Source organism: Muntiacus reevesi, chromosome 5, assembly GCF_963930625.1.
Source record: "Muntiacus reevesi chromosome 5, mMunRee1.1, whole genome shotgun sequence".
NCBI classification, from domain to species: domain Eukaryota; kingdom Metazoa; phylum Chordata; class Mammalia; order Artiodactyla; family Cervidae; genus Muntiacus; species Muntiacus reevesi.
In genome coordinates this window covers 105989890-106015037 of record NC_089253.1, presented here as the reverse complement: position 1 = coordinate 106015037, position 25148 = coordinate 105989890, and the positions used below count along the sequence as shown (strand labels likewise).

The following is a 25148-nucleotide window of genomic DNA, read 5'->3' as shown; positions in this document are numbered from 1 at the left end:
ATCCGGGTCTTAGATACTTCTCACTGTATTGAGGATTTTATAAGTATTTTCTATCACTGATAAGAAAGCAGGTTACTTTTAAGAATGTAGCATCATTTGCATGTAGATAATTATCTCTAGCTGCCTAATAGAAACTTGAAATAAAGGGGAGAAAGGCATCAAGGAAAACTGAACTTAAAACACATTTACACGTGGCTCTGCAGTTACATACCAGAGTGTATTACACATATAATGAGTAGGTAGGCCAGAAGTCTTGGATCCTGTGTGAGGGACATTCTGTTAGAAGGCCATGACACTCTAATAGGCCATAATGAGTTAAGGTAAAGAAGTTTTAGGAAGAATTTTTCCCTTGGTTACTGATGATTGAACAGGGAGTAGCTCTTATTCCCTGACCAATAGCTCACTTTTAAAGTGGTTTTGTAACCTGTTAATATACAGTTTACTCCACCTTTGCAGGAAAAGGGCTGTCTTGTATACTTAAGTATTTTACAAGTTGATTTTTAGTACTTGTTTTCCAGGTAGCCCCAGAAAAAGCAGGTTTGTGAGAGAGGTCACAGTGTTAGTGTATTCTTGCTCCCCCAGTGAATTACGTGAAGTAATTGCTATTCAATTACATGAATTAGGAATTCCCTGGTGGCTCAGTGGTTAGGACTCCATACTTGCATTGCTGAGGGCACAGGTTCGATCCCTGGTTGGGAAACTAAGATCTTCCAAGCCGCATGGCGCAGCCAAAAAAAGAAAGAAAAATAAATGAATTAATTGCTATTAAATCCAAGGTTCCTTATTTTCCTGTTTGTTTTGGTTTCAGTAGATAAAGAAGAAAGCAGTGTTAACAGCTCATTGCCCTTCTGATAATGCTGTTAGTCCCAGGACAAGATACCCCCAAAGACTGTAGTGGGAAGGGGATGGTATGTCATGACTATTCTTGGAACTTGACTTGGCTGTTTCTATGCTGCTTTGGCAGAAGCCAAAGGGTTGGGTTGGATCTCAGGGCATCTTTGAAATAATCAAGATGCTTAGTGTAGCAGCTCAGCCTGCAACCACTTTTTATTTGTTTAATTGTTTTCAAATCTCTCTAAATCCTTGTTCTTCTTGATAGTAACATAGACTTGCACCTCACTAGTCCCTTCCTTTTCCCCAGGGTGTTAAGTTACAGATTTTTTCCCCTATTGATATACTCAGTCCTAAATTCGGTTCATCAAAATCTAGAGTTTTACTTTGAAAAAATGATCAACTACTTGTATTTTTTTTTTTTAAACAGGAAAATGTAGCAACGTTAAAAATGAGCTGCTTTTAATAATAGCCTAATAAGGGTTTTGTTTTTTTGAATAGCACTTGGTTATCCAGATATTTGCCTTCATCTCCCAAAGTAACAGACTTAGAATTTTAAGAACTCTTTAATGCATATAGAAAAAGGAGCTATGATTGATTTCAGTCTGTTTCTTATAACCTCTTTTGATTGTGCAGATTGGTAAGAATTTTTCTAGCCTGTAATCTCCTTTAAATTAATTTGCTTCATCATTTCTTTCATCAGCTTTTATGTTTTACTGGCTAGGGCATGAGCTCACATTCTCATTTATTAGACTTACGGGAGAGCATGCCAGACAGTAGTAAAGTAGGATGTTTGTCTGCTAGGAGATTAAAAGTAAGAGCTAGATTCCTTAAGGACATCCATCTAGGGAGAGTACCTCCCCCTTTTCTTCAAATAACTAATTTATTTCTTTTAGGTAGCTTCAGATTTGTCTGTTTTTATGTTCTAAATAAGCCACCAGGTATTTGCTAAGCTTTTACTACTGAAATATCCTTGGCTGTGGAAGTCTAGCCTTTACCAGCTCCAAGTGATTGATAGTGGCTTTTCTTTTCTGAGGCTAGTCACGAAACAGAAGGCTAATTTCAAGGAGCAAAGGGAATAGGGTAAAGGAACTGGCTCAACATCTAATATCAGCCTGGAAAAGACCCTGATGCTGGGAAAGATTGAGGGCAGGGGGAGAAGGGGCCGACAGAGGATGAGATGGTTGGATGACATCACCGACTCAATGGACATGAGTTTGAGTAAACTCTGGGAGATAGTGATACAGGGAAGCCGGGGGCATGCTGCAGTCCATGGGGTCACAAAGAGTCGGACATGACTGACTGAACAACCAAACTACAGCACTGGAAAGGTTTTGGGTGTCTGCAGGTAGTAGAGATGGGCTAAGTTGCTTATTCCTTGATCCAGGATGAGGAGGTAGGAGTAGGGGAGTAGGTGTGTTCCCAGGGCATGCAGGGGAGGGGAGGGAAAGTCAGAAACAAAGGAAGAGGACATGTTGGCGGTGACGTGGTGCTCCACAGCTGTGTTTAAGGCAGATATCTAGGTCAGAACACAAAACAAAAAGGGAATTTTTTCTTATTTATCTGAAATTTGATATGAATACACACATGCACACACATAAACGATTACTAAGGGGAAACTGTAATAAAAATTCCATTTTACTGATTTATTTGAATCTTTTATCTCCTTGTATATAACAGTATCATGCTTCAGGGTTTTTTTTTTTGAGTGTGATTGTAATTTATTCTTTTGAAAAATTTGTTTTGCTTCTGTATAGTCAGTCACATATCCCATTAGGTTCAGATGTCATTCTTTTTTTAATTAGTATCCAGATAAGTCCTATTTATCCCAAGGATATTTTAAATAATTGATAGAACATATCATGTCTAATGTAATTGCTATGTATCTTTAATCTTCTCATGATCTATAGGTTCTCTGCCTTCATTCTTAATATTATTTTGTGCAAAGGAAAAGGTTGTTTCTAAAAAGTCATTGAAGGCTTTTGTAGCTTTAAAATTATTTATGTTACTCTGATTATATCAGCTGTTTTCTAGAATATGCTTCAAACTATTTCTTGATGGTTTTGTCATTTATGTTATATCACAATTATAGTCCCTTGAACAGAATAGTACAAAAATTTGAGTGAATGAGGATTTCTGTATCTATTAATCCATGCTAACAGATTACTGAAGTTTCCACTTTCCACTTAATTCTTTGTTCTCAAATACAACTATGTTGGGGATTTGTATTGTGTATTTTTTTTTAAAAAGAGGTACTATGTAATGTTTGGTCTTAATGAATAAAATAATTACCTTATTACCAGATTTTTTATAGAGTTAGAATGAAATCATTGTTCTTAAGTAATTCAACAGGAACTACTTTATTTTCTGTATTTGACTTTTTCCTGCTTATATTTTTCATACTTGTTTAAAGTCCCTTGGTTTTGGCTTTTGATCCTTCTCCTGAGATGCTTGGTGTTTTGAGAGACAGGTTAGATTCCACATGTGTGCAAAAGGGTTTATCTCATTTGTATTATACTTTGATTTTCATCTGAAATTGCTGTTTTGAAGTGATATTTATCTAAGTCTCAACTTTCTGAAAAATTCAGGCAAGCAGAAAATAGGAGAAAATTTCCTAACTCAGAGGTACTTTAATACTCAGTATAAGCAAGCAGACCTGTTTAAAGATAAGAATAGTTTCCAGTTTAAGTTCATCTGTGTCATCGCCTGTGACTATGTGGAAAAACTTTTCCCAACTGTAGTGAACCCTGCGTCAGTATATTAACCAACTCAGTTTTGACTGCTTGATTATTTGGTCCCAAGAGTAGTTTTTACTGTTACTTATTGGATATTTTTGGCATGGTTAATATTACTAAATGAACTAGAATTTGGCTGAAAATTTGAAGCCAAATTTTACTGGATGAGTAAGTCATGCTAGTTAGTGTCATATAGCAGTGTTTTCACACTTTTTTGTTCACATGTTTCCTAAAAGGACTTTTGGAGAATCTAGGTTAGGGATTGTAACTGTAAAGGAACAGTATGAGGGAGGTGTATGTATCTGATACAAACAGGTGTTGGTCACATGAATCTATGCATGTATTAAATTAATAGAACTGTACCCCCAAAGAAAGGAAAATAGATGTGTACTCTCTTGCACATGTTTTGGGTGACATCTAAAAAATTTTTTCATCCCAAGTTTAAATAGTTGCTGATTGTATGATTTTTGATGTGTTGTAAATAATGTGTTATAATGTTATAATAAATAATAATGTGTTATAAATAAATAATATAATAATGTGTTATAAAAATGTGTTATAAATCTTGTTTTTAAAAAAAGAATCTAAATATCACAGTGATTTATCACTTAGCATTACCATCTAACAGCTGAAAGGTGCTGGTTATTCTTTTCTTTGGATTTGTATTTCTGTCCTACTTCCCTCATTGAATTTTATCCTAATGTTGCATTTTATTGACCATCCAAAATCATACCATAGTTATCTGCATCTAAGATAGGTATATAAATTGAAACTAGATGTCTTTTAGTTTCTCTGTGTTTAAAAAATTATATGCTTGATTTAGGATTCTAACCTGTTAGTACATAAGTGTGTTAGTTGCTCAGTCATGTCCAACTCTCTGTGACCACATGGACAGTAGCCTGCCAGGCTCCTTTGTCCGTGAAATTCTCCAGGCAAGAATACTGGAGTGGGTTGCCATTCTCTTCTCCAGGGTATCTTCCTGACCCAGGGATCGAACCCAGGTCTCTTGCATTGCAGGAAGATTCTTTACCACTGAGCCATGAGGGAAGCCTGTTAGTACATAATCAAAACAATATACATTTTTGATATTTAAAAGTAAGATTTTATTGGAAATACATTATATCAGCTATTGCTGCAAAAATGCTGTGTAACAAATAATTTGAAATTTTCAGTGGTTTAAAACAGCATTTCTTTGAGTCTCTGGGCTGGCAGGGCTTTGGTTGATCTCAGCTGAGTTTTGCTGCGTTCAGCTGGATTTGGCTCCAAACTCCTAGGTCTGCTCTACATGTCTCCGTCTTCTCGTGAGGATAGTGGAAACCCCAGCGGGGTGCGAAGCACACATGAAGGCTGTTAGGGCTCTTACTTCACAGTTGGCTGCTGCCCGCACGGTTGGGCCACGAAAGTCATATGACCAAGCCCAACCTCAGTGGGGCAGGGAAATATTCTCTCTATTCTAGTGGAAGAAAAGCTGTGACAAACCTAGACAGCATATCTAAAAGCAGAGACATTACTTTGCCGACACAGCTCCATATAGTCAAAGCTGTGGTTTTTCCAGTGGTCATGTATGGATGTGAGAGTTGGACCATAAAGAAAGCTAAGTGCCGAAGAATTGATGGTGGTGTTGGAGAAGACTCTTGAGAGTCCTTGGATTGCAAGGAGATCGAACCAGTCAATCCTAAAGGAAGTCAGTCCTGAATATTCATTGGAAGGACTGATGCTGAGGCTGAAACTCCAGTACTTTGGCCACCTGATGCAAAGAACTGACTCATTGGGAGAAACCCTGATGCTGGGAAAGATTGAAGTTGGGACGAGAAGGGGACGACAGAGGGTGCGATGGTTGGATGGCGTCACTGACTCAGTGGACGTGAGTTTGAGCAAGCTCTGGGAGATGGTGGAGGACAGGGAAGCCTGGCGTGCTGCAGCCCATGGGGTCACAAAGAGTCGGACACGACTGAGTGACTGAACAGCAACAACATTCTAGTGGTAGATAACTGCCAAGTCTTTGGGCCAAAGATTTGGATGTATATTTTTGTAACAGGGAGGAACTGAAAAATTGGGAATAGTAGTCCAACCTATTTTGTGCATTAAAAAAAGATAATTTTTTAAAATTTATTTTTGGCTGTGCTGGGTCTTTGTTGCTGTGCGGGCTTTTCTCTAGCAGTGGAGAGTGATACATGCACTTTTCATTGTGGTGGCTTCTCTTGTTGCAGAGCATGGGCTCTAGAGCGAACATGCTCCAGTAGTTGCGGTTCCCAGGCTGTGGGGCAGAGTCTTAATAGTTGTGGCACACGGACATAGTTGTTCCATGGCATGTGGGATCCTCCCAAACCATTGATCCAACCTGTGTCTCCTGCATTGGCAGGCGGATTCTTTTCCACTGAGCCACCAGGGAAGCCCTATTCTGTGCATCTTTTAATGAGATACTTTCTCTCATGTCCGTGGATTTTATTTACTAGAATTTCTGAGATATCTAATTTGAGGTTGGAACCTGTAGAAGTTAGCCAGGCAAAATCTGGGAAGAGGCAGTGGGCCACAGTTTTAGGGGGTGAGGGAATAATATCTGACAAAATAAAAGAGGGTTTGGGGAATTAGAGAGTTGGGTATGTCACAAGCATAAGATGAGAGGCTGGCTGTTTACCAGAAGGAGAATGGGTAGTAGAATAAGGCCTAGGTCCCCACAGAAGAACCTTTTATGCCGTGTGAGGGAGATTAGACTTTGACTTGAATGCAGTGTGGGGAAATCATTGGAAGGTTTTAAGCAGAGCGGTTATGTGATCAGATTTTCCTGTGCTCTAGAAGAAAAAATCATCTTTGGCTATTTGTACATTTTAGATAGATGTTAGAGAGACCATGGCAAAAACCTAGGTGAAGAATGAAGGTGGCAAAAACCTAGGTGAAGAATGAAGGTGACCTAAACTAAGGTTGTGGAATTAGAGCCTGAAAGAGATGTTGTTGAGCCACAATTAAAGTATTTTTATCTAGGGAGTACCTTGGTCAGTCTCTCATTTACATGTAATTTGAATGTTAGAATAAGGGCAGTTTTTCAGTTAACATCAGTCCTCAATCTTTAATTTCATAAAACAGTATGAATGCTAGCCTGCTTGCATCATGCTAAGTTGCTTTAGTCCTGTACGACTCTTCGTGATCCTATGGACTGTAGCCCACCAGGCTCCTCTGACCATGGGATTCTCCAGGCATGAATACTGGAGTGGGTCGTCATGCCCTCCTCACGGGCATCTTCCTGTCCTAGGGATCAAACCTGTGTCTCTTAAGTCTCTTGTGTTGCAGGCAGGTTCTTCCCAGGTTACTGGTGCCACCTGGGAAGCCCAACAATGCGTATTAAAAAGGATTACTATTTACTATTTGTAAAATTTTTTGTTGTTCAATCGCCAAGTCCTGTCTGACTCTCTGTGACCCCATGAACTGCGCATGCCAAGCTTCCCTATCCTTCACTATCTCTTTGAGTTTGCTCAAACTCAGTACTCTTGCCTGGAAAATCCATGGACGGAGGAGCCTAGTAGGCTGCAGTCCTTGGGGTCTCGAAGAGTTGGACGTGACTGAGGGACTTCACTTTCACTTTTCACTTTCATGCTTTGGAGAAGGAAATGGCAACCCACTCCAGTATTCTTGCCTGGAGAATCCCAGGGATGGGGGAGGCTGGTGGGCTGCCGTCTGTGGGGTCGCACAGTCGGACACGACCAAAGTGACTTAGCAGCAGCAGCAGCATGTCTATTGAGTCAGTGATGCCATCCAACCATCTCATCCCCAGTCGCCTCCTCACCTCTTGCCCTCAATCTTTCCCAGCATTAGGGTTTTTCCAGTGAGTAAACAGTAGAGGATGTTTTTTTTGAATCCCTTGGGGAAAAGAGTTAATAAATGAATATGTTTTATTGAAGCTAGAAAAACACTGTTTCGCTGTTTGTTCAGAGACCTAGTGTATATTATCTGTTTCCTTGGTTTAACTGTTCCTTTCTCCATAATTCAGAATACATATTTAGGGGCTTCCCTGGTGGCTCAGTGGTTGGGAATCCACGTGCCAGTGCAGTAGACACAGGTTTGATCCCTCATCTGAGAAGACCCCGTGTGCTACAACTACTGAGCCAGTGCTCGAAAGCCTGGGAGCTGCAACTGCTGAAGCCTGCATGCCCTGGAGCCTGTGCTCAGCAACAAGACACTGCAGTGAGAAGCCCCTGCACTGAAACTAGGGAGTAGCCCCTGCTTGCCACAGCTAGAGAGAAGTCCGTGCAGCAAGGAAGACCCACCACAGCCAAAAAATAAATGAATGAAATTATTGGTCTGGAAGAAAAATTCTTGAAATTGTTACTGCTATTAATGGCTTCTAATTGCCAACAAGAGAAATCTGAAATCCTTGGTATGGCATTCAGTGTTCTCCAGGATTTGGTCCTTGCTTACCTTTCATGCTTGAGTTTCCTTAGCACTTCATTTCATGCGTATATACCCTCCACCGCACAAAGAACAGATGGAAACCCCGGGGTCACACTAATTTTCTTTTTCAGCTTCCATCATGTGATACGCAGTTTGCTGTCATTAATTGCTTTATTTTGGATGCCTTCATCCTCACTCACTTTACTTCAGATGATTGATAGAAAAATGACTTGTATGTCTTTAAACTGGAGGTAATAGATGAGGCCCAGATTTCATTTTCCTAATTTACAGATACATCTCAGGTGCTTTTTATTGTGCTTGGTGCAAAGTGTATGTTTGATAAATATTTGAATAAGTAATACATTGAATTAATATTGAGAGTTAGGCATTTTAGAATTTCCTGTGGATTGAATTGTTTGTGTGGGCACAGACATCATATACATTCCATGCAGAAATATGTGTGTGTGTGTGAGTGTATGTAAGCAGTTGTTGCATGCTTCCCTAGTCTCAGTGAAACAGCTGACTCCTTGGATTACAGAGGATTGTATTGTAGATCTTCAGGAATGATCTAGGTTTGTTTGTGAGTCCCTCCCTAGGAATGTTAGCTCTGAGCTTGCATTCAAGTCGTTGTACCAGGTGTTAGTTACACTGACTTTGAGAATTCCATGAGGGAAAGAGGATTGGCACATTCCTTTCATCCCTCAGATATTTCATTATCTTCTGTTTAAATAACATTGGCAGTGATGCATTTCTCTTAACATGCAAAGATCTTGGAATGCTGAATTCCACAAATTTTGTGTGTTTAGGCAGGTTATTACTTTCCTCTAAACTTTTATCACAATTCTTAACAGAAAGGCATTTATTTACATCTAAGTGTGGAAATTTTAGATTCTCAAGTTAAGCTGCAAATTCTCATTTGTAGGTATTTCTAAAATTTAGTGTTCTGTGATATGGCATGACTTTTTATTTTCATAACTGGTATGAAAGTGTATATGCTTCAGCTCCATTTTTTTTCCTTTTCTCTCTTTATTTTTAAAATCATCACATAGTAAAAATTTTGTTTGTTTGTTTCTTTTACAGTTCTGTGATTTTAACCTCTGCAGATTTGTGTAATCCAATAATTAGAACAATTACATCATTGCACAAGAAAGTTTTTTGAAATCTCTCTGTAGTCACGCCTTTCTTCCAGTCCTGTACCCTGGCAACCACTGGTCTGTTCTCTATCATTATGCAGTTGACTTTTAAATATTAGGTTGGTACAAATGTAATTCCGGGAAGACTGCAAGGTTATGATACTCAGAAAAACAATCTAAAATGACAAATTTTGGAGGGATAGGCAGAGTTCCCACCATATTTTTGAAATATAGATTATTTAAAGTGGTGTGTTAATTCCTGATATATAGCAAAGTGATTCTGTCTTTGTGTATGTATATATCAATATATGTGTGTGTGTATATATTCATATATATTTTCAGATTCTTTTCCATAATAGGTTATTACAAGATACTTTAGTGTAATTCCCTATGCTATACAGTAGGACCTTGTTTATCTATTTCATGTATAGTAGTGTGTATCTGTTAATACCATGCTCCTAATATATTCTGCCCCCTTCCCTGTTGGTAGCCATAACTTTGCTTTCTGAGAGTCTGTTTCTGTTTTGTAAATAAGTTCATGTGTATCATTTTCTTTATTAGTTGGAGGCTAATTACTTTACAATATTGTAGTGGTTTTTGTCATTAACATGAATTAGCCATGAATTTACATGTATTCCCCATCCCGATCCCCCCTCCCACCTCCCTCTCTGCCCAATCCCTCTGGATCTTCCCAGTGCACCAGGCCCGAGCACTTGCTTCATGCATCCAACCTGGACTGGTAATCTGTTTCACCCTAGATAATACACATGTTTCGATTTTTTTTGTATTCCACATATAAGTGATATGATTTGGTGTTTTTCTCTGTCTGACTTACTTCATTTAGTATGATAATCTCTAGGTCAATCCATATTACTGCAAAAGGCATTATTTTGCTGTTTTCAATATCCCGTCTTCTTTATCCATTCATCTGTTGATGGACAGTTAGGTTGCTTCCATGTCTTGTCTATTGTAAATAGTGCTGTTGTGAACTTTGGGGTGCCTGTATCTTTGGAATTAGTTTCCTGCAGATATGTGCCTAGAAGTGGGGTTGCTGGATCATATGGTAGCTATATTTTTAGTCTTTTAAGAAACCTCCATAGTGTTCTCCATATTGGCTGCATCAATTTACATTCCCACCAACAGTGTAGAAGGGTTCCCTTTCCTCCACACCCTCTCCAGCTTTTATTATTTGTAGATTTTTTTTTTTTTGGTAGACTGTTTAATGATGGGCATTCTGACTGGTGTGAGGTGATACCTCATTGTGGTTTTGATTTGCATTTCTCTAATAATTAGCAGTGTTGAGCATCTTTTCATGTATCTATAACTATCTGTCTTCTTTGAAGAAATGTCTGTTTAGGTCTTCTGTCCGTTTTTTGATTGGGTTGTTTGTTTTTTGATATTGACCTATTTGAGTTGTTTGTATATTTTGGAAGTTAAATCCTTTGTTGGCCCCATTGCTTGCAAATATTTTCTCCCACTACATAGGTTGTCTTTTTGTTTATAGTTTCCCTTTGCTGTTTAAGTTTGATTAGGTTGCATTTATTTTTGCTTTTACTACTTCTGACTTGGGAGACTGACCTAAGAAAACATTGCTATGATTTATGTCGGATAAAGTTTATCTATGGTCTCTTCTAGGAGTTTTATGGCATCTTGTCTTATATTTGTCTTTAAGCCATTTTGAGTTTATTCTTACATATGGTATGAGGGGGTGTTCTGTCTTCATTGATTTACATATGTCCGTTTAGCTTTCCCAACTCCAATTGCCAAAGAGACCACCTTTTCATCATTGTATATTCTTGCCTCTTTTGTTAAAGATTGATTTTAGGTGTGTGAGTTTATTTCCAGGGTCTCTGTTACGTTCCATTGATCTGTGTGTCTGTTTTCATGCCAATATCATGCTGTTTTGACTATTGTAGCTTTGTAGTGTTGTCTGAGGTCTGGGAGGGTTATGCCTCAGCTTTGTTCTTTTCCCTCAGGATTACTTTGGCAATTTTGGGTCATTTGTGGTGCCGTATAAATTTTAATATTATTTGTCTTAGTTCTGTGAAATATGTCATGGGCAATTTGATAGGGATTACATTAAATCTATAGATTGCTTTGAGTAGTATGGCCATTTTAACAATATTCTTCCAATCTCAGAGCATGGGATGCCTTTCCATTTTTGACTCATCTTCATTTTCTTTTATCAGTGTTTTATACAGCATATAAGTCTTTCACCACTTTGGTCAGGTTGGTTCCTGGATATTTAAATTTTTTTTATTTAATTGTAAAAGGGATTTTGTTTTTAGTTTTTTTTTTCCTGATATTTCATTGTTAATGTAAAGAAACACAGCCACTTTCTGTATGTTAATCTTGTATTCTGCTACCTTGCTGAATTAATTTATTAGTTCTTGTAGTTTTTGTATGAAGTCTTTAGGGTTTTCTATATAAAGTATGTCATCTGCATAAAATGACAATTTTGCCTCTTCCCTTCCAATTTGGATACCTTTTATTTCTTTTTCTTGTTTGATTACCATGGCTAGGACTTCCAATACTATGTCGAATAGAAGTGGTGAGAGTGGACATCTTTTTCTTCTTCCAGATTTTAGTGGGAAGTCTGGCCTCTTTCTTAAACAGACTGATCTCTTAAACACATAGGGAGAAGATCAAGAAATCATCTGAATCAGAAATCCCATTATAAACAGCTGTTGCTGATAATTTATGAAACAATCTGTTAGTACATTTGAGTCACTATCTTGTCTAGGACTACTTACCACTCCTTCACCAGCAAGATGTGATAGTCTTCATGCGCTCTGTTCCTGTTACACCATCTGTTACTTTAGTTGTGAGAAGAAAAGAAGTTAGCAGAGTATTAGTATGTATTGGAAAATTAATTGGTCTTGGACATCAGGTTCTAAGGATCACGGCTAAAAAGAGATTATCTGCCCTTAGAGTATGCATTTTAACCACATTAAAGGATGAAACCAGTTTTCATTGCAGCATTCAGTATAGTCTGATAGAAAAGGCAGAAACTTCATTGCTAAGGTCTGAAAATAGGGCTTGGTATACATTCCTTCTAATCAGCATTTTCATCTTCATCAACCAAATGACTAACTTTTTATATAGCTCTTATTTTGTATGAGACACTTTTAGCAACTTTATATACAATAGCATTTAATTCTTCTGCCACTTCTGTAAGAATAGGTACTATCATGCTTTCCTTTTTGGATGCGGAAACAGGGACAGAAGTGTTAGCTTGACGAAGGTCACACAGTGAAGTGCAGAACCAGTATTCACACGGAGAGTCTGCACTCTTCCCGGTGCGCTCAGTCAGTTCACTCAGTCGTGCCTGACTCTCTGCGACCCCAGGGACTGCAGCACACCAGGCCTCCCTGTCCACCACCAGCTCCTGGAGCCTGATCAAACTCGTGTCTGTCGGGTTACTGATGCCATACAACCATCTCATCCTCTGTCGTCCCCTTCTCCTGCTGCCTTCAGTCTCTCCCAGCATCAGGGTTTTTTCCAATGAGTCAGTTCTTTGCATCAAGTGGCCAGAGTGTTGGAACTGCAGCATCAGACCATCCAATGAATGTTCCGGACTGATCTCCTTAAGGATTGACTGGTTTGATCTTGCAGTCCAAGGGCCTCTCAAGAGTCTTCTCCAACACCACAGTTCAAAAGTATCAATTTTTCGGCACTGAGCTTTCTTTATGGTCCAACTCTCACATCCATACACGACTACTGGAAAAACCATAGCTTTGACTAGATGGACCTCTGTTGGTAAAGTAATGTCTTTGCTTTTTAATATACCATCTAGCTTGGTCATAGCTTTTCTTACAACAACAAGCGTCTTTTAATTTCATAGCTGCAATCACCATCTGCAGTGATTTTGGAGCCCAAGAAAATTAACTGTGTCACTGTTTCCATTGTTTCCCCATCTATTTACCATGAAGTGATGGGACCAGATGCCATAATTTTAGTTTTCTGAATGTTGAGCTTTAAGCCAGCTTTTTCACTCTCCTCTTTCACTTTCCTCAAGAGGCTCTTCACTTCCTCTTCGCTTTCTGCCATAAGGGTGGTGTCATCTGTGTATCTGAGGTTATTGATATTTCTCCTGGTAATCTTGATTCCAGCTTGTGCTTCATCCAGCCTGGCGTTTCTCATGATGTACTCTGCATATAAGTTAAAGAAGCAGGGTGACAATATACAGCCTTGACGTACTCCTTTTCTATTTGGAACCAGTCTGTTGTTCCATGTCCAGTTCTAAGTGTTGCTTCTTGTTGTTGTTGCTGTAAATAGGGTGGGTTTATTTGTTTCCAGAGTTAATAATTGTTCAGTTTCCAGGCTCATAAGTGCCAGAGGTAGAATTTCAATCTCACTCCAAAGTTGTCTCTTTGAGTATAGTCATACATTAAAATTAAAAATGCTATAGTTTGCATTATGTGGTCTGTTTACCTGAGAAATTGAATATTTCTATCAGAGTTAAGATGAGGATTAGTGGTAATAGATGTAAGTGGTTGACTTAGATAAGCAAGTATTCATCAACTGTTAGATGTTAATTTTCTCCTATTCTCTATTTTCTAAATTGCTCCTAAATGATGTGGTGCTCAAAAGTCCAGAATTTAAGTTTTGTTTCTGTGGATTTGGTGTAACATTGCTTTTTTCAGCCTCTTATTCTTTCCTGTCCTTTATTTCTTTTTCTCACAGTTTGACTCAGCATTTAGAAAATATTTGATATCTGATTTGTATTCTTCCTCAATCTATCCTATAAATGTTGTTCAGTCACTAAGTCATGTATGACCCTTCGTGATCCTATGGGCTGTATGTAACCTGCCAGGCTCCTCTGTCGATTGGATTCTCCAGGTAAAAATACTGGAATGGGTTGCCATTTCTTTCTCCAGAGAATCTTCCCACCTAGGGATCAAACCTGTGTCTCCTGCATTGGCAGGTGAATTCTTTACTACTGGACTACCAGGGAGGCCCATAAATGTTATTAGTGAGCACGATATTCTGTGCTTCTACCATCAAGATAGAATTAGTGGAAATCTAGCAGAACTGATCAGGGGAATTTGATATTAGTCATACTTTCAGGTTAATTTAAATACACAAAGCCACTACTCTTGACCTGGTCCGGTGTTCTGGTGAAAAAATGCTGCTAGCTCCTGCTTGTAAGAAGTACATGTTTTATCTTTTGGGTACCTCTAAAGTTTTCTTTTTCCCTCTTTTCTGCTCTTCCTCCCCTCTTTCCCTTTCCCCCCCTCCTCTTTCTTCCTTTTTCCCCTGCAGCTCTCACCTGATCTTTGATCTTGTAACCTGGAAGGACCTTATTGGTAGTGATGGTGGTGGTGTTAAAGCAGAGTTTTTTGCTACACCCTGTTGTAAATTGAGCTAGTGATAAGAATGAAGTTTGAAAAAAAAAAATGAAGTTTGAGTCATAGTAAACAGTCATGTAATACGTAGTATTAATGTAGTACTTATAGTACTGTATATTTTCAGACAGATCTTCTAGTAAAAATAACTTTAATAGAGAGCTTTATTAACTAAGATTATCATTAAAAATTTTCAGTTATTTTGTAATTTCATTGATATCTTGTTTTAAGCTGGAGAGTTTAGCAATGAAATCATAGGGATTGAATTCTGAGTATGTTTTTATAGATTATTGAACAAATATATATATATGTATTTATTTATTAATATGAGTCCTAAACCAAAAGAACTTTGTAACTTGAAGTATGTTTTTTCCCTTCTTACCTCTAATCATTCATGCTTTAGGGAGAGTTCTATTGCTTTGGACAGCCAGTGCTGCTGAAATAAGGATAATGAATAAGGTCTTTGTTCCTTTTAGTTAAGGCCGTTGGAAATATCTGAGTTCAGCCAGCAGGAAATAGCTTGCAGCCAGGACTCAAGTGTAGGGAGTGTAGTATATACACATACACACGCTTCTTCACAGACATTGGAAAACTAGCTCCACCAGTCTGAAAGAGGAGAAGTCAGCTTTTTTGATTTTTAACATCACATGGAAGGATAACATACCAGGTTATCTGCAGGGCAGTGACAAGTGTCCTAAACGGTAAGGTTAGAGGACCTTTAGAGCTCGAAGAAATATTTCCTAATGATACCGACATACACAATTTTGTTGTTGTTGTTGTTGTTTGGGATGTTTGTGAGATGAGCTGTACTTAGTTAAGGAAAAACTTTTGTTCAGCTCATTCTTTCATATTTGAGGACAAATCGGAAGTAAAGACAGTCTGTTTTGGTCTAAATATAAGATTGTTCAAAGAAGAAATGAAAGTTGTTAGTTAATTAGAGAAAAGGTTATCTTTTTTTAATGCATTTTGAGTTCTGGCATGACTTATACAGATTTTTTAAACTGTTCTTTGAGTTATTGTGCCTTGACTGTGGAAAAATTTGTAATTGCTCTGCTGCTGGAAGTAAATTCCAGAAATTTCCAGTTTCTTTTGTTGGAGTAGAGTGGTTGGTAAGCACATGTATGTCATTCTGATTCATCTCTTAGGTTTGATTTTAAATGTCATTCTATGTATAGATAGATGAGTTGAGGTCATTTTGCTTGGGGAGTCTGACTGTGTTAAAACTCTTCTCCAGAAGGTAAGAAAAAAAACATTTCTCAGTTGTTTTTGTACCACTCTCTATTGAGGCAGCCTCAAATAGTAAAAGGAGCATGGGCTTTGGAGTTATATAAGACCTACACTTTCTTTTTTAAATTGCTTTATTTTTTATTTATTAGACACACAGCATGTGGGATCCTAGTTCCCCAACCAGGGATCAAACCCATGATCCCTCCATTGAGAGCTCAGAGTCTTAACCACTGGACCACCAGAGAATCCCCAAGACCTACACTTTCAAGTCCTGGCTTCACCCGCTTGCTTTGGAGCTTGAATAAGATACTTGGCATTTCTGAGCATTTGTACATTGGTGATAACAAAAACCTGTCCTTCAGGGCTATAGTTAATATAAATTGTAAAATATCAATTAAGGTGTGTAAAAGTGCCTAATTTATAATGTGTGTTGCATAAATGGTAGCTATTATTATAATCATACTATAAAGAGAGCTAGAATTGCTTTGAGTCATTTTAAATTTGCATGGAAAACATGCTGGTGGGAGTTTTGAACATTAATTAAAAAATACTTGAGTGCCTGCTATGTGCACGGTACAGTTATTATTACAGAGAAATATTAGTGATCATATTGTTGAATGCACACAGGTATCTGTTTAAAGAATCTTATCTGCAAATGACTGGGTGACTCTCTCCCAAATGCAAATACCTTAATACCATCTCACAACAACTATACCTTCAAAAAAAGGTCAAATGATAAAGAGAAATATTGAGAAGGGGATGCTATTAGGGAGATATTAAAGAGTTCTCTTAGAGACAATACAATCCCTGAGTTCCACTTATATCACTCCTTTAAACTCTCTTGAAAGAATTCTCTTCCAGGAATGACATCTGCATGTGGAACTAATTAAGCAAGACAAGATACACTTTCTGTTATTAGAAAGAGTTTTGCCCTCAAGCCCATTGAAGAAATAGTTAGCTAGGACCAAACTGTAGATCATACCTCCATAGTTGCAGGAAAAGACCATACCTTTTAATAAAAAAATAGGAGAAAAATACAGTAGATAGAGAAAATGTGGCCCAATCAAAATCTCTGAATATAATAAATTATAGCAAGTTTTTTGGGCAAGGTTTTGGCAATTTTTTTGGACTCCAAAATCAGTACAGGTGGTGTCTGCAGCCATGAAATTAAAGGATGCTTGCTTCATGAAAGAAAAAACTATGACCAACCTAGGCAGCATATTAAAAAGCAGAGACGTTACTTTGCTGACAAAGGTCTGTCTAGTCAAAGCTATGGTTTTTCCAGTAGTCATGTATGAATGTGAGAGCTGGGTTATAGAGAAAACTGAGTGCCGAAGAATTGATACTTTTGAACTGTGGTGTTGGAGAAGACTCTTGAGAGTTCCTTGGGCTGCAAGGAGATCAAACCAGTCCATCCCAGAGGAAATCAGTCCTGAATATTCACTGGAAGGACTGATGCTGAAGCTGAAATTCCAGTACTTTCGACCACCTGATGTGAAGAACTGACTCATTTGAAAAGACCCTGATGCTGGGAAAGATTGAAGGCAGGAGGAGAAGGGGACGACAGAGGTTGAGATCATTGGACAGCATCACCGACTGGATGGACCTGAGTTTGAGCAAGCTCCGGGAGTTGGTGATGGACAGGGAAGCCTGGTGTGCTGGCTGCAGCCCATGGGATCGCAAAGAGTCGGACATGACAGAGCACCTGAACTGAACTGATAGCAAGTACTTCATTTCCTTGAAGGTGAAGTTGATAGTCAAGATTTGAATTCTGTTTTGTGAGGAAAATGAAGATCTGTGAAGGGAGAGAGGAGACCTCAACATCTCTTGCATAGAGACCAATACATAATTAAGTATGACATTTAAAAATAAAATTATAAGCTCATTAATTTCTGAAATAGGCTTTGAAAACTTTGCTATTTGGTTTTAAGATGATATGATAACTATTTTTACTTTTGGGTAGTTGATATTTTGCCCACAAAATGAATAAAATGCCTTAAGAATGGATTATAACGTGTTTCATTTTAAATTTTGCTCATCCTTGAAAATTGAAATTGTTTATCCTTTATAAAGGTATAGAAACTATTTACCTATTGATAAAGTTGCTTTGAATTTTTTTCTACAAAGCGTTTCGTGGGACTTCGCTGGTGGTCCAGTATGCTAAGACTCCAGCCTTCCAATGCAGGGGGCCCAGGTTCGATCCCTGGTTAAGGAACTTGATCACACTTGCAGCAACTAGAGACCTGGCATAGAGAAATCAGTCAATAAAGCATGTAGCTTTTATAAATCTTGAATCTTAGGAATCTGAATACGTAGAAGAAAAATCTAAATGATATAGATCAAACTTGCACACGTCCTAATAAACAAATTTACAAACTAAATTCTTCCTATTGCCAAGTTCCAAATCTTAAGTTATAGGAATTGGTAGGTTGTATATTAATTTTAATGTCAAGGCTAAAAATTGATACGAGCATGTGTTAGAGAACATGTGTAAGAATGAGATAAACTGGATATAAATGTATGAAGAATATTATCAGTATTTATTTCTGGGTGATCAGATCCTGATTGCTTTTAATTGTCTTCCTTACTGTGCATTTTGGATTCTAGAAAATGGGCAAGTATTGCTTCTGTAATTAGGAAAAAATGATATATCAGCAGATATTAAATATATATTCTAGGAAAATGGGTATGAGTCAGACATATAATCCCTGCCTTTGAGTCAGGTGGGACTGGAGTCAGACTTGTAGGGAGTAGTAGTTTGTATTTTTCTGTGTCGAACAATTTTTCCTCCCTCCCAGATAACAGTATCAGTGATGGCTTTCTCCTGGCTGGCTGCATAGAGGCCGCAGGATGCCTGGAGTTACTGTAAAAGATGTGAACCAGCAGTGTTTTATCAGAGTTCTGGTGGCCTTAAGAAGTCTGGAAAGCTGCAAGTCCTTGAATGGGTGGACACCATCACACTGGCCAAGCATAAAGAGGTCACTCCCTACAATGAGAACTGGTTTCTACCCATGAACTGCTTCCACAGCGTGGTACCTGTACCTCTGGGGTGGAGGTGGGGTTGGCTCATGACCAAGATCTGAGGGCGAGGGGGGACTGTCAGATACCGTATCATGCCCAGCCAAGCTGCTTCAGTGAAAGCTTCAGGAACATGGCCCATTGGGTCCTCCAAGCCCTGGAGGGGCTGAAGATGGCAAAAAAGGACCAAGATGGGGGCTGAAAACCGACACTTCAGTGACAGATTGGGACAAAACCACTGGACAAGCAGCATCTGCCAAGAAGAAGCATTAGAACCAATGATGCTGGGTTATAAATTGCCTCATTCATTAAAAAATATTACCAATGATAAAAATCCATGTAATTGTAATGCAGTAGAGTTATAAACATTATTTTGGGTGACAGTTGCTCAGTCATGTCTTGACTCTTTGCAAACCCATGGACTATATATGTAGTCCATGGAATTCTCCAGGCCAGAATACTGGAGTGGGTAGCCTTTCCCTTCTCCAGGGGATCTTCCCAACCCAGGGTTCGAACCCAGCTCTCCTGCATTGTGGGCAGATTCTTTACCAGCTGAGCCACCAGGGAAGCCCAAGAATACCAGAGTGAGTAGCCTATCCCTTCTCCAGAGGATCTTCCCAACCCAGGAATCGAACCGGAGTCTCCTGCATTGCAGGTGGATTCTTTACCAGCTGAGCTATCAGGGATTACTTACTGACCTAAAGAGAGTTAACCTTGTACAAGTTTAGGGGCTCATCAGTTGTTTATTTTTATTTCTGTACCTTTGACTTCTTGTTAGTCATGCAAATCTTCCTGCTTGAGCTCAACACATTTATTCTTTCAATGAATTTATTTTCAAGGAAGGCACCACTTTTAGACTACAGAGGAACTAAAATTTTAAATTATGGTGTCAAGTTCACTAAGCACTTTACATGCATTTAATCTTATTTAAGGATGCTGTAGTGTACTTGCCATTATTTTCCTGTTTTACAGATGAAAATTGTAAGATATTTAAATAACTTAATGAAGGACACCTTACTTTTTAACTGGCAGAGCACAGGGTTTCATAATACAGAGTCTGAAGTCTTGGGTTTAAAAAACAAAAAGCTTGTTAACATTAGGGATTGTAGTCTTTTTGTAATCAGAGGCCAGTATTTATTCCTAAAGACTTGACGTCACAAAAGGAAAGGTAAAGATGTGAGTGCTGAGAGTAAAGTAGTATAGTGTGAAATTGATGCTCTTCTTAGAATGTTAGTTAGCTGCTCTGTTGGGAGGTTGAGAGTTAATAACAGGCACGATATGGCCACTTTAGAGATCATCTAGTTTCTACATATTTTTGTTTCTTTATCTCAATAATAATGGAATTGAACACATTTTAAGGACTGCCATTAGATCCTGAAATATTAGTGAAAGTACCCCTGTCTTAAAAGGGGAAAAAGTGGAAGTAGTGACAGATTTTATTTTCTTGGGCTCCAAAATCACTGTGGATGGTGCCATGAAATTAAAAAGATGCTTGTTTCTTGGAAGGCAAGCTATGACAAACCTAGACGGTGTATTAGAAAGCAGAGACATCACTTTGCCGACAAAGGTCTGTCTAGTCAAAGCTATGATTTTTCCAGTTGTCATGTATGGATGGATGTGAGAGTTGGATCATAAAGAAGGCTGAGCACTGAAGAATTGATGTTTTTGAATTATGGTGCTGGAGAAGACTCTTGAGAGTCTTTTGGACAGCACAGAGATCAAGCCAGTCAGTCGTAAAGGAAGTCAACCCTGAATATTCATTGGAAGGGCTGATGCTGAAGCTCATTTAACCTACTTATATGATTATATTTGAAATGAGTTACCTGTAGCTGGATCATATATCTGTGTTTAGGTTGTTGTCATATAATGTAATTATTAATATGTGGATTTAGGTCTGCCATTTTTATTTTTTTTGTTCGTTCCTCTGTTTCCCTTTTCTTGCCCTCTTGGATTATTAACACTTTTTTTTTTAGTTTTGCTTTTTTATCTGTTGTGTTTTTGGCTATATCTCTTTGTATAGGTTTTCTAGTGGTTGCCGTAGGGATTTCAGTATACATATTGAACTTTTCACACTCTACTTAGAGTCATCATTTTACCACCTCAAGTAAAATATGGAAGCCTTTCTTTCATACAGTTTTCTCTTCCCTCTTTATGTTACAGTTGTTATATTTACATGGATTGAAAAGTCCCTGTAATGATGTTAACACTTTTTGCTTCTAACCATCAAGCATATTTTAAAGAACTCGAGAAGAGTAGTCTATATGCTATTTACTATTTTCATTTCTCTTTATTTATTCCTAATGAATAGTTTCCTTCTGGTATTTCCATTCTGTCTGAAGAGCTTCTTTTAACAGTTCTTTTAGAGGAGGTCTGCTGGTCATGAGTTCTTCCCTTCAACTGAGAAGTCTTTATTTCATCTCAATTTCTGAATATTTTCTGTGGTTATGAAATTTTGGGATGACAGCTTTTTTCTCTCAGCACTTGAGATAATGTTTTTTCATTTCTTTTTAGCCTTGAAGGTTTGAAATTCAAAGTTGTCAATATTCCAGTTCTCTTGTAAGTGTGATCCTGCAGTGAAGTAGTGAAACTCCCCACCTTACTTCAGTCTCTTACATTTGTCTCTTAATGAACTTTACTTCTGGCCTAGCACCTGATGTGTCCTGCCTAGTAGATACTTTGCACATCAATATCCACTCAATAAATAAATAATTGGATGAATGAAATGATATAGATTAAAAGAGCCAACATTTTAACAATTTATTAAGTGTGGATACAGAGTGGGTAGTGTTACTGTCTATATATAGTTCTCAGATTTTCAATGAGTACATATCACTTTTTTTTTTTTTTTTTTTACATATCACTTTTATAAACTGAAAACATTTTTAAAAGAACACATAATACTAATAATTTTGTTGCTTGTTGTGTTTAGTATTATTGGTTTTCATTTATCATTTTTTGGTGATTATTTTTTCATGTGCACTTTCATTTTATTTATTCTCTAAAATGTTAAAGGTGGTATTAGATGGCTTAGGTCATTAAAAGCAGCATAGAATGAAAGAATTTAAAAAAAATACTTTTAGAGTATCTTTTGTTAATTTTTATAGTTTTCTAACTTAGATGGCTGTTGTCATTTAAATTCATTCCCCACAGAGCTGTTTGGATATCCTTTCAGTGCCCTTAATGACTTGATGAGCCTTGCCTAATTTTTATTGTAGTTGTGTAGGCTTTTCTCTTTTCCTTTTTCCTTTGAGCTGTGTCACTACAGACAAGCAATATTTAATGTAAGGGTTAATGTAAGCTCCTGAATGTCCTGTCATTGTAGCTATTCTTTTCTTACCCACAAATAATAAATAGAAATTACTTATTGTCTGACAATAGTTGCTTTTGTAGAAAAGTGTTGAATTATTGAGAATTTTTTTAGGGGTCCCTTATTCAGTATTGTATAGTGCAATTTAGAGGGGGGTCGACATGCTTTAGCAAAAAATATTTGTTGATTTGTATTTGTGTGTGTAAGTTTATAACATAAATGGAGATATCTAGTTGCTAATTAGGAACTGAACAACATAAACAGCACTGATTATTTTTTTTCCAACTTCATGAATGAACCACTTAATTGGCATTTTTTTCACATTCATGATCCAGAGTTTAAAAACTTACTGTTTATTCTCAGTTGTCCTCATTTAAGAGTGTGGCATTTGGCATGAAATATTATGCAGCTGTATGTAGGAAAAGAACTATTTCTATGTGACACTGTGGCGTGATCTTACAGTTAAGTGAGAAGAGCAGAGTGGAGAAAGAGTATGAAATATCCTACTGTTTAAGAAGAAGGGTGGGGATGTGAGCATGTATCCATTTACATTAAAACAGTATAAGAATAAAGCATATCAATTTAGGTTTCCTCTAAGGAAGGAAACCTTCCAGATGTTCAAGCTGGTTTTAGGAAAGGCAGAGGAGCCGGAGATCAAATTGCCAACATCCTCTGGATCATTGAAAAAGCAAGAGAGTTCCAGAAAAACATCTATTTCTGCTTTACTGACTATGCCAAAGCCTTCAACTGTGTGGATCACAATAAACTGTGGAAAATTCTGAAAGAGATGGGAATACCAGACCACCTGACGTGCTTCTTGAGAAACCTGTATGCAGGTCAGGAAGCAACAGTTAGAATTGGACATGGAACAACAGACTGGTTACAAATAGGAAAAGGAGTATGTCAAGGCTGTGTATTGTCACCCTGCTTGTTTAACTTATATGCGGAGTATATCATGAGAAACGCTGGGATGGAAGAAGCACAAGCTGGAATCAAGATTTCTGGGAGAAATATCTATAACCTCAGATATGCAGATGACACCACCCCTATGGCAGAAAGTGAAGAGGAACTAAAAAGCCTCTTGATGAACGTGAAAGAGGAGAGTGAAAAGTTGGCTTAAAGCTCAACATTCAGAAAACTAAGATCATGGCGTCTGGCCCCATCACTTCATGGGAAGTAGATAGGGAGACAGTGGAAACAGTGTCAGACTTTATTTTTTTAGGCTCCAAAATCACTGCAGATGGTGACTGCAGCCATGAAATTAAAAGACGCTTGCTCCTTGGAAGGAAGGTTATGACCAACCTTGGTAGCATAATAAAAAGCAGTGACATTACTTTGCCAACAAAGTTCCATCTAGTCAAGGCTGTGGTTTTTCCAGTGGTCATGTATGGATGTGAGAGTTGGACTGTGAGGAAAGCTGAGCGCCAAAAAATTGATGCTTTTGAACTGTGGTATTGGAGAAGACTCTTGAGAGTCCCTTGGACTGCAAGGAGATCAGTCCTGGGTGTTCATTGGAAGGACTGATGCTGAAGCTGAAACTCCAATACTTTGGCCACCTGATGCGAAGAGTTGACTCATTGGAAAAGACCCTGATGCTTGGAGGGGTTGGGGGCAGGAGGAGAAGGGGACGACAGAGGATGAGATGGCTGGATGGCATCACCAACTCGATAGGCATGAGTTTGAGTAGACTCCGGGAGTTGGTGATGGACAGGGAGGACTGGTGCGCTGTGATTGATGGGATCGCAAAGAGTCGGACACGACTGAGGTACTGAACTGACTGACTAAGGAAGGAGTGACTAGGATAGAGGGAAGGGTGCCTCATTCTGTAGATTCAGCTTTAGAACCATGTAAATATTTTATGTAATGAAATAAAATGTATAAAGCAGAACTGAAAAATTGAAAATAAAATGAAGCAGATTAGCTCATGTGGATATCCTTGTAGCAGCAGTTGTCAAAATTTGATTGTGTTCAACAGATCCCTCTGTTGACACTTGCACTGATGGTGCCAAAGCACTGTTGATAAACCTGCTTGGTCCTTAATAGAAGAAGTTAGGGTAGTGACAGTAAACTGCGCCTAGCTACCACTGCATTGTCACCGCCACACTCGCGCTAAGAATTTCCTTGATGAGGCAGTAAAAATGATTATAAAAAAATCTTGCTTCTCAGCTACATGTCTTTTTAGTCTTCTGTGTGACAAAATGGAAAGGATGCAGAGAGCACCTCTGTTGCTCACCAGGATGCTGTGGCTGTTTTTAGAGACCCATGTCCAGCTGTGTTTTGTTTCTAACTGAACTGGCTGCTTTTTTCTGGGAACACTGTTTTCACTTAAAAGATTGAATGACAAACCATTCAGAATTAGGATTTGGTAGACATTTTCTCGAAAGTGAATGAAGTAAATTTGCTATTTCAAAGAAAATAGGGACTGTTGGAAATGGTAGAATTTGGGCTCTCAAAAATTAGAATTTTATAAAATTAGTAACCATCATTGTGATTGTGAGAACTTACTTGGTGCTCAAAACTTTTGTGATGAGATTGATGGTGATAGTAATGAACAGGATGTATCAAAGTTACATAATGGAATATACCAACATTTAGTGGATATTTCCAGATGATCAATACATGATGTTAAAAAATGCAGAGTACAAGATAGACTTATTTCAAGTACAAAATAAAACAATAAATTTTAGTTTGACAGATTGTAAAAATTTTATTTGGTTGGTTTCAGATTTCAGTATACAGTTACATTTAAAGAGTTCCTATTTGTTGAGTTTTGGTGTAGTATCAGGGAAGAATATCCATCATCATCTGAAAGATTGTTAAAATATCTTTTCCTTTTATACTTCCGTATCTGTGCACAGTTAGATTTTCATATACTTCAACATAAGTAACATCACAGTGGATCAAATGCAGAATGAAGGTTCATTTATCTTGTTTTAAGCAGCAGCAGCAAGATAGATATTAAAAATATTTGCAAAAAATGACAGTGTTACTATTACCTCTTAATTCTTTTCAAGAGTAGTTATTTTTAATAAAATGTTAACATGAGTTTATTATTTTGAAATTAATATTACAATTTCTCTGTTTTAATTTCAAATATGGTAGATAATGATAGATACAGCCTACATAACAGAGTTCTTTGGAGAGTCAGTACTTAAAATTTATA

The 25148-nt window shown here is 37.9% G+C and overlaps 1 protein-coding gene and 1 pseudogene across 2 annotated transcripts in view; both read left to right on the top strand.

Moving 5' to 3' along the window:
• The window catches only part of ABL2 (ABL proto-oncogene 2, non-receptor tyrosine kinase), a 98097-nt gene that overhangs the window by 39738 nt on the left and 33211 nt on the right, over nucleotides 1–25148 (top strand). The gene's annotated exons all lie outside the window — the stretch shown is intronic.
• On the top strand, nucleotides 18511–18951 carry LOC136168278 (small ribosomal subunit protein eS19 pseudogene; annotated as a pseudogene).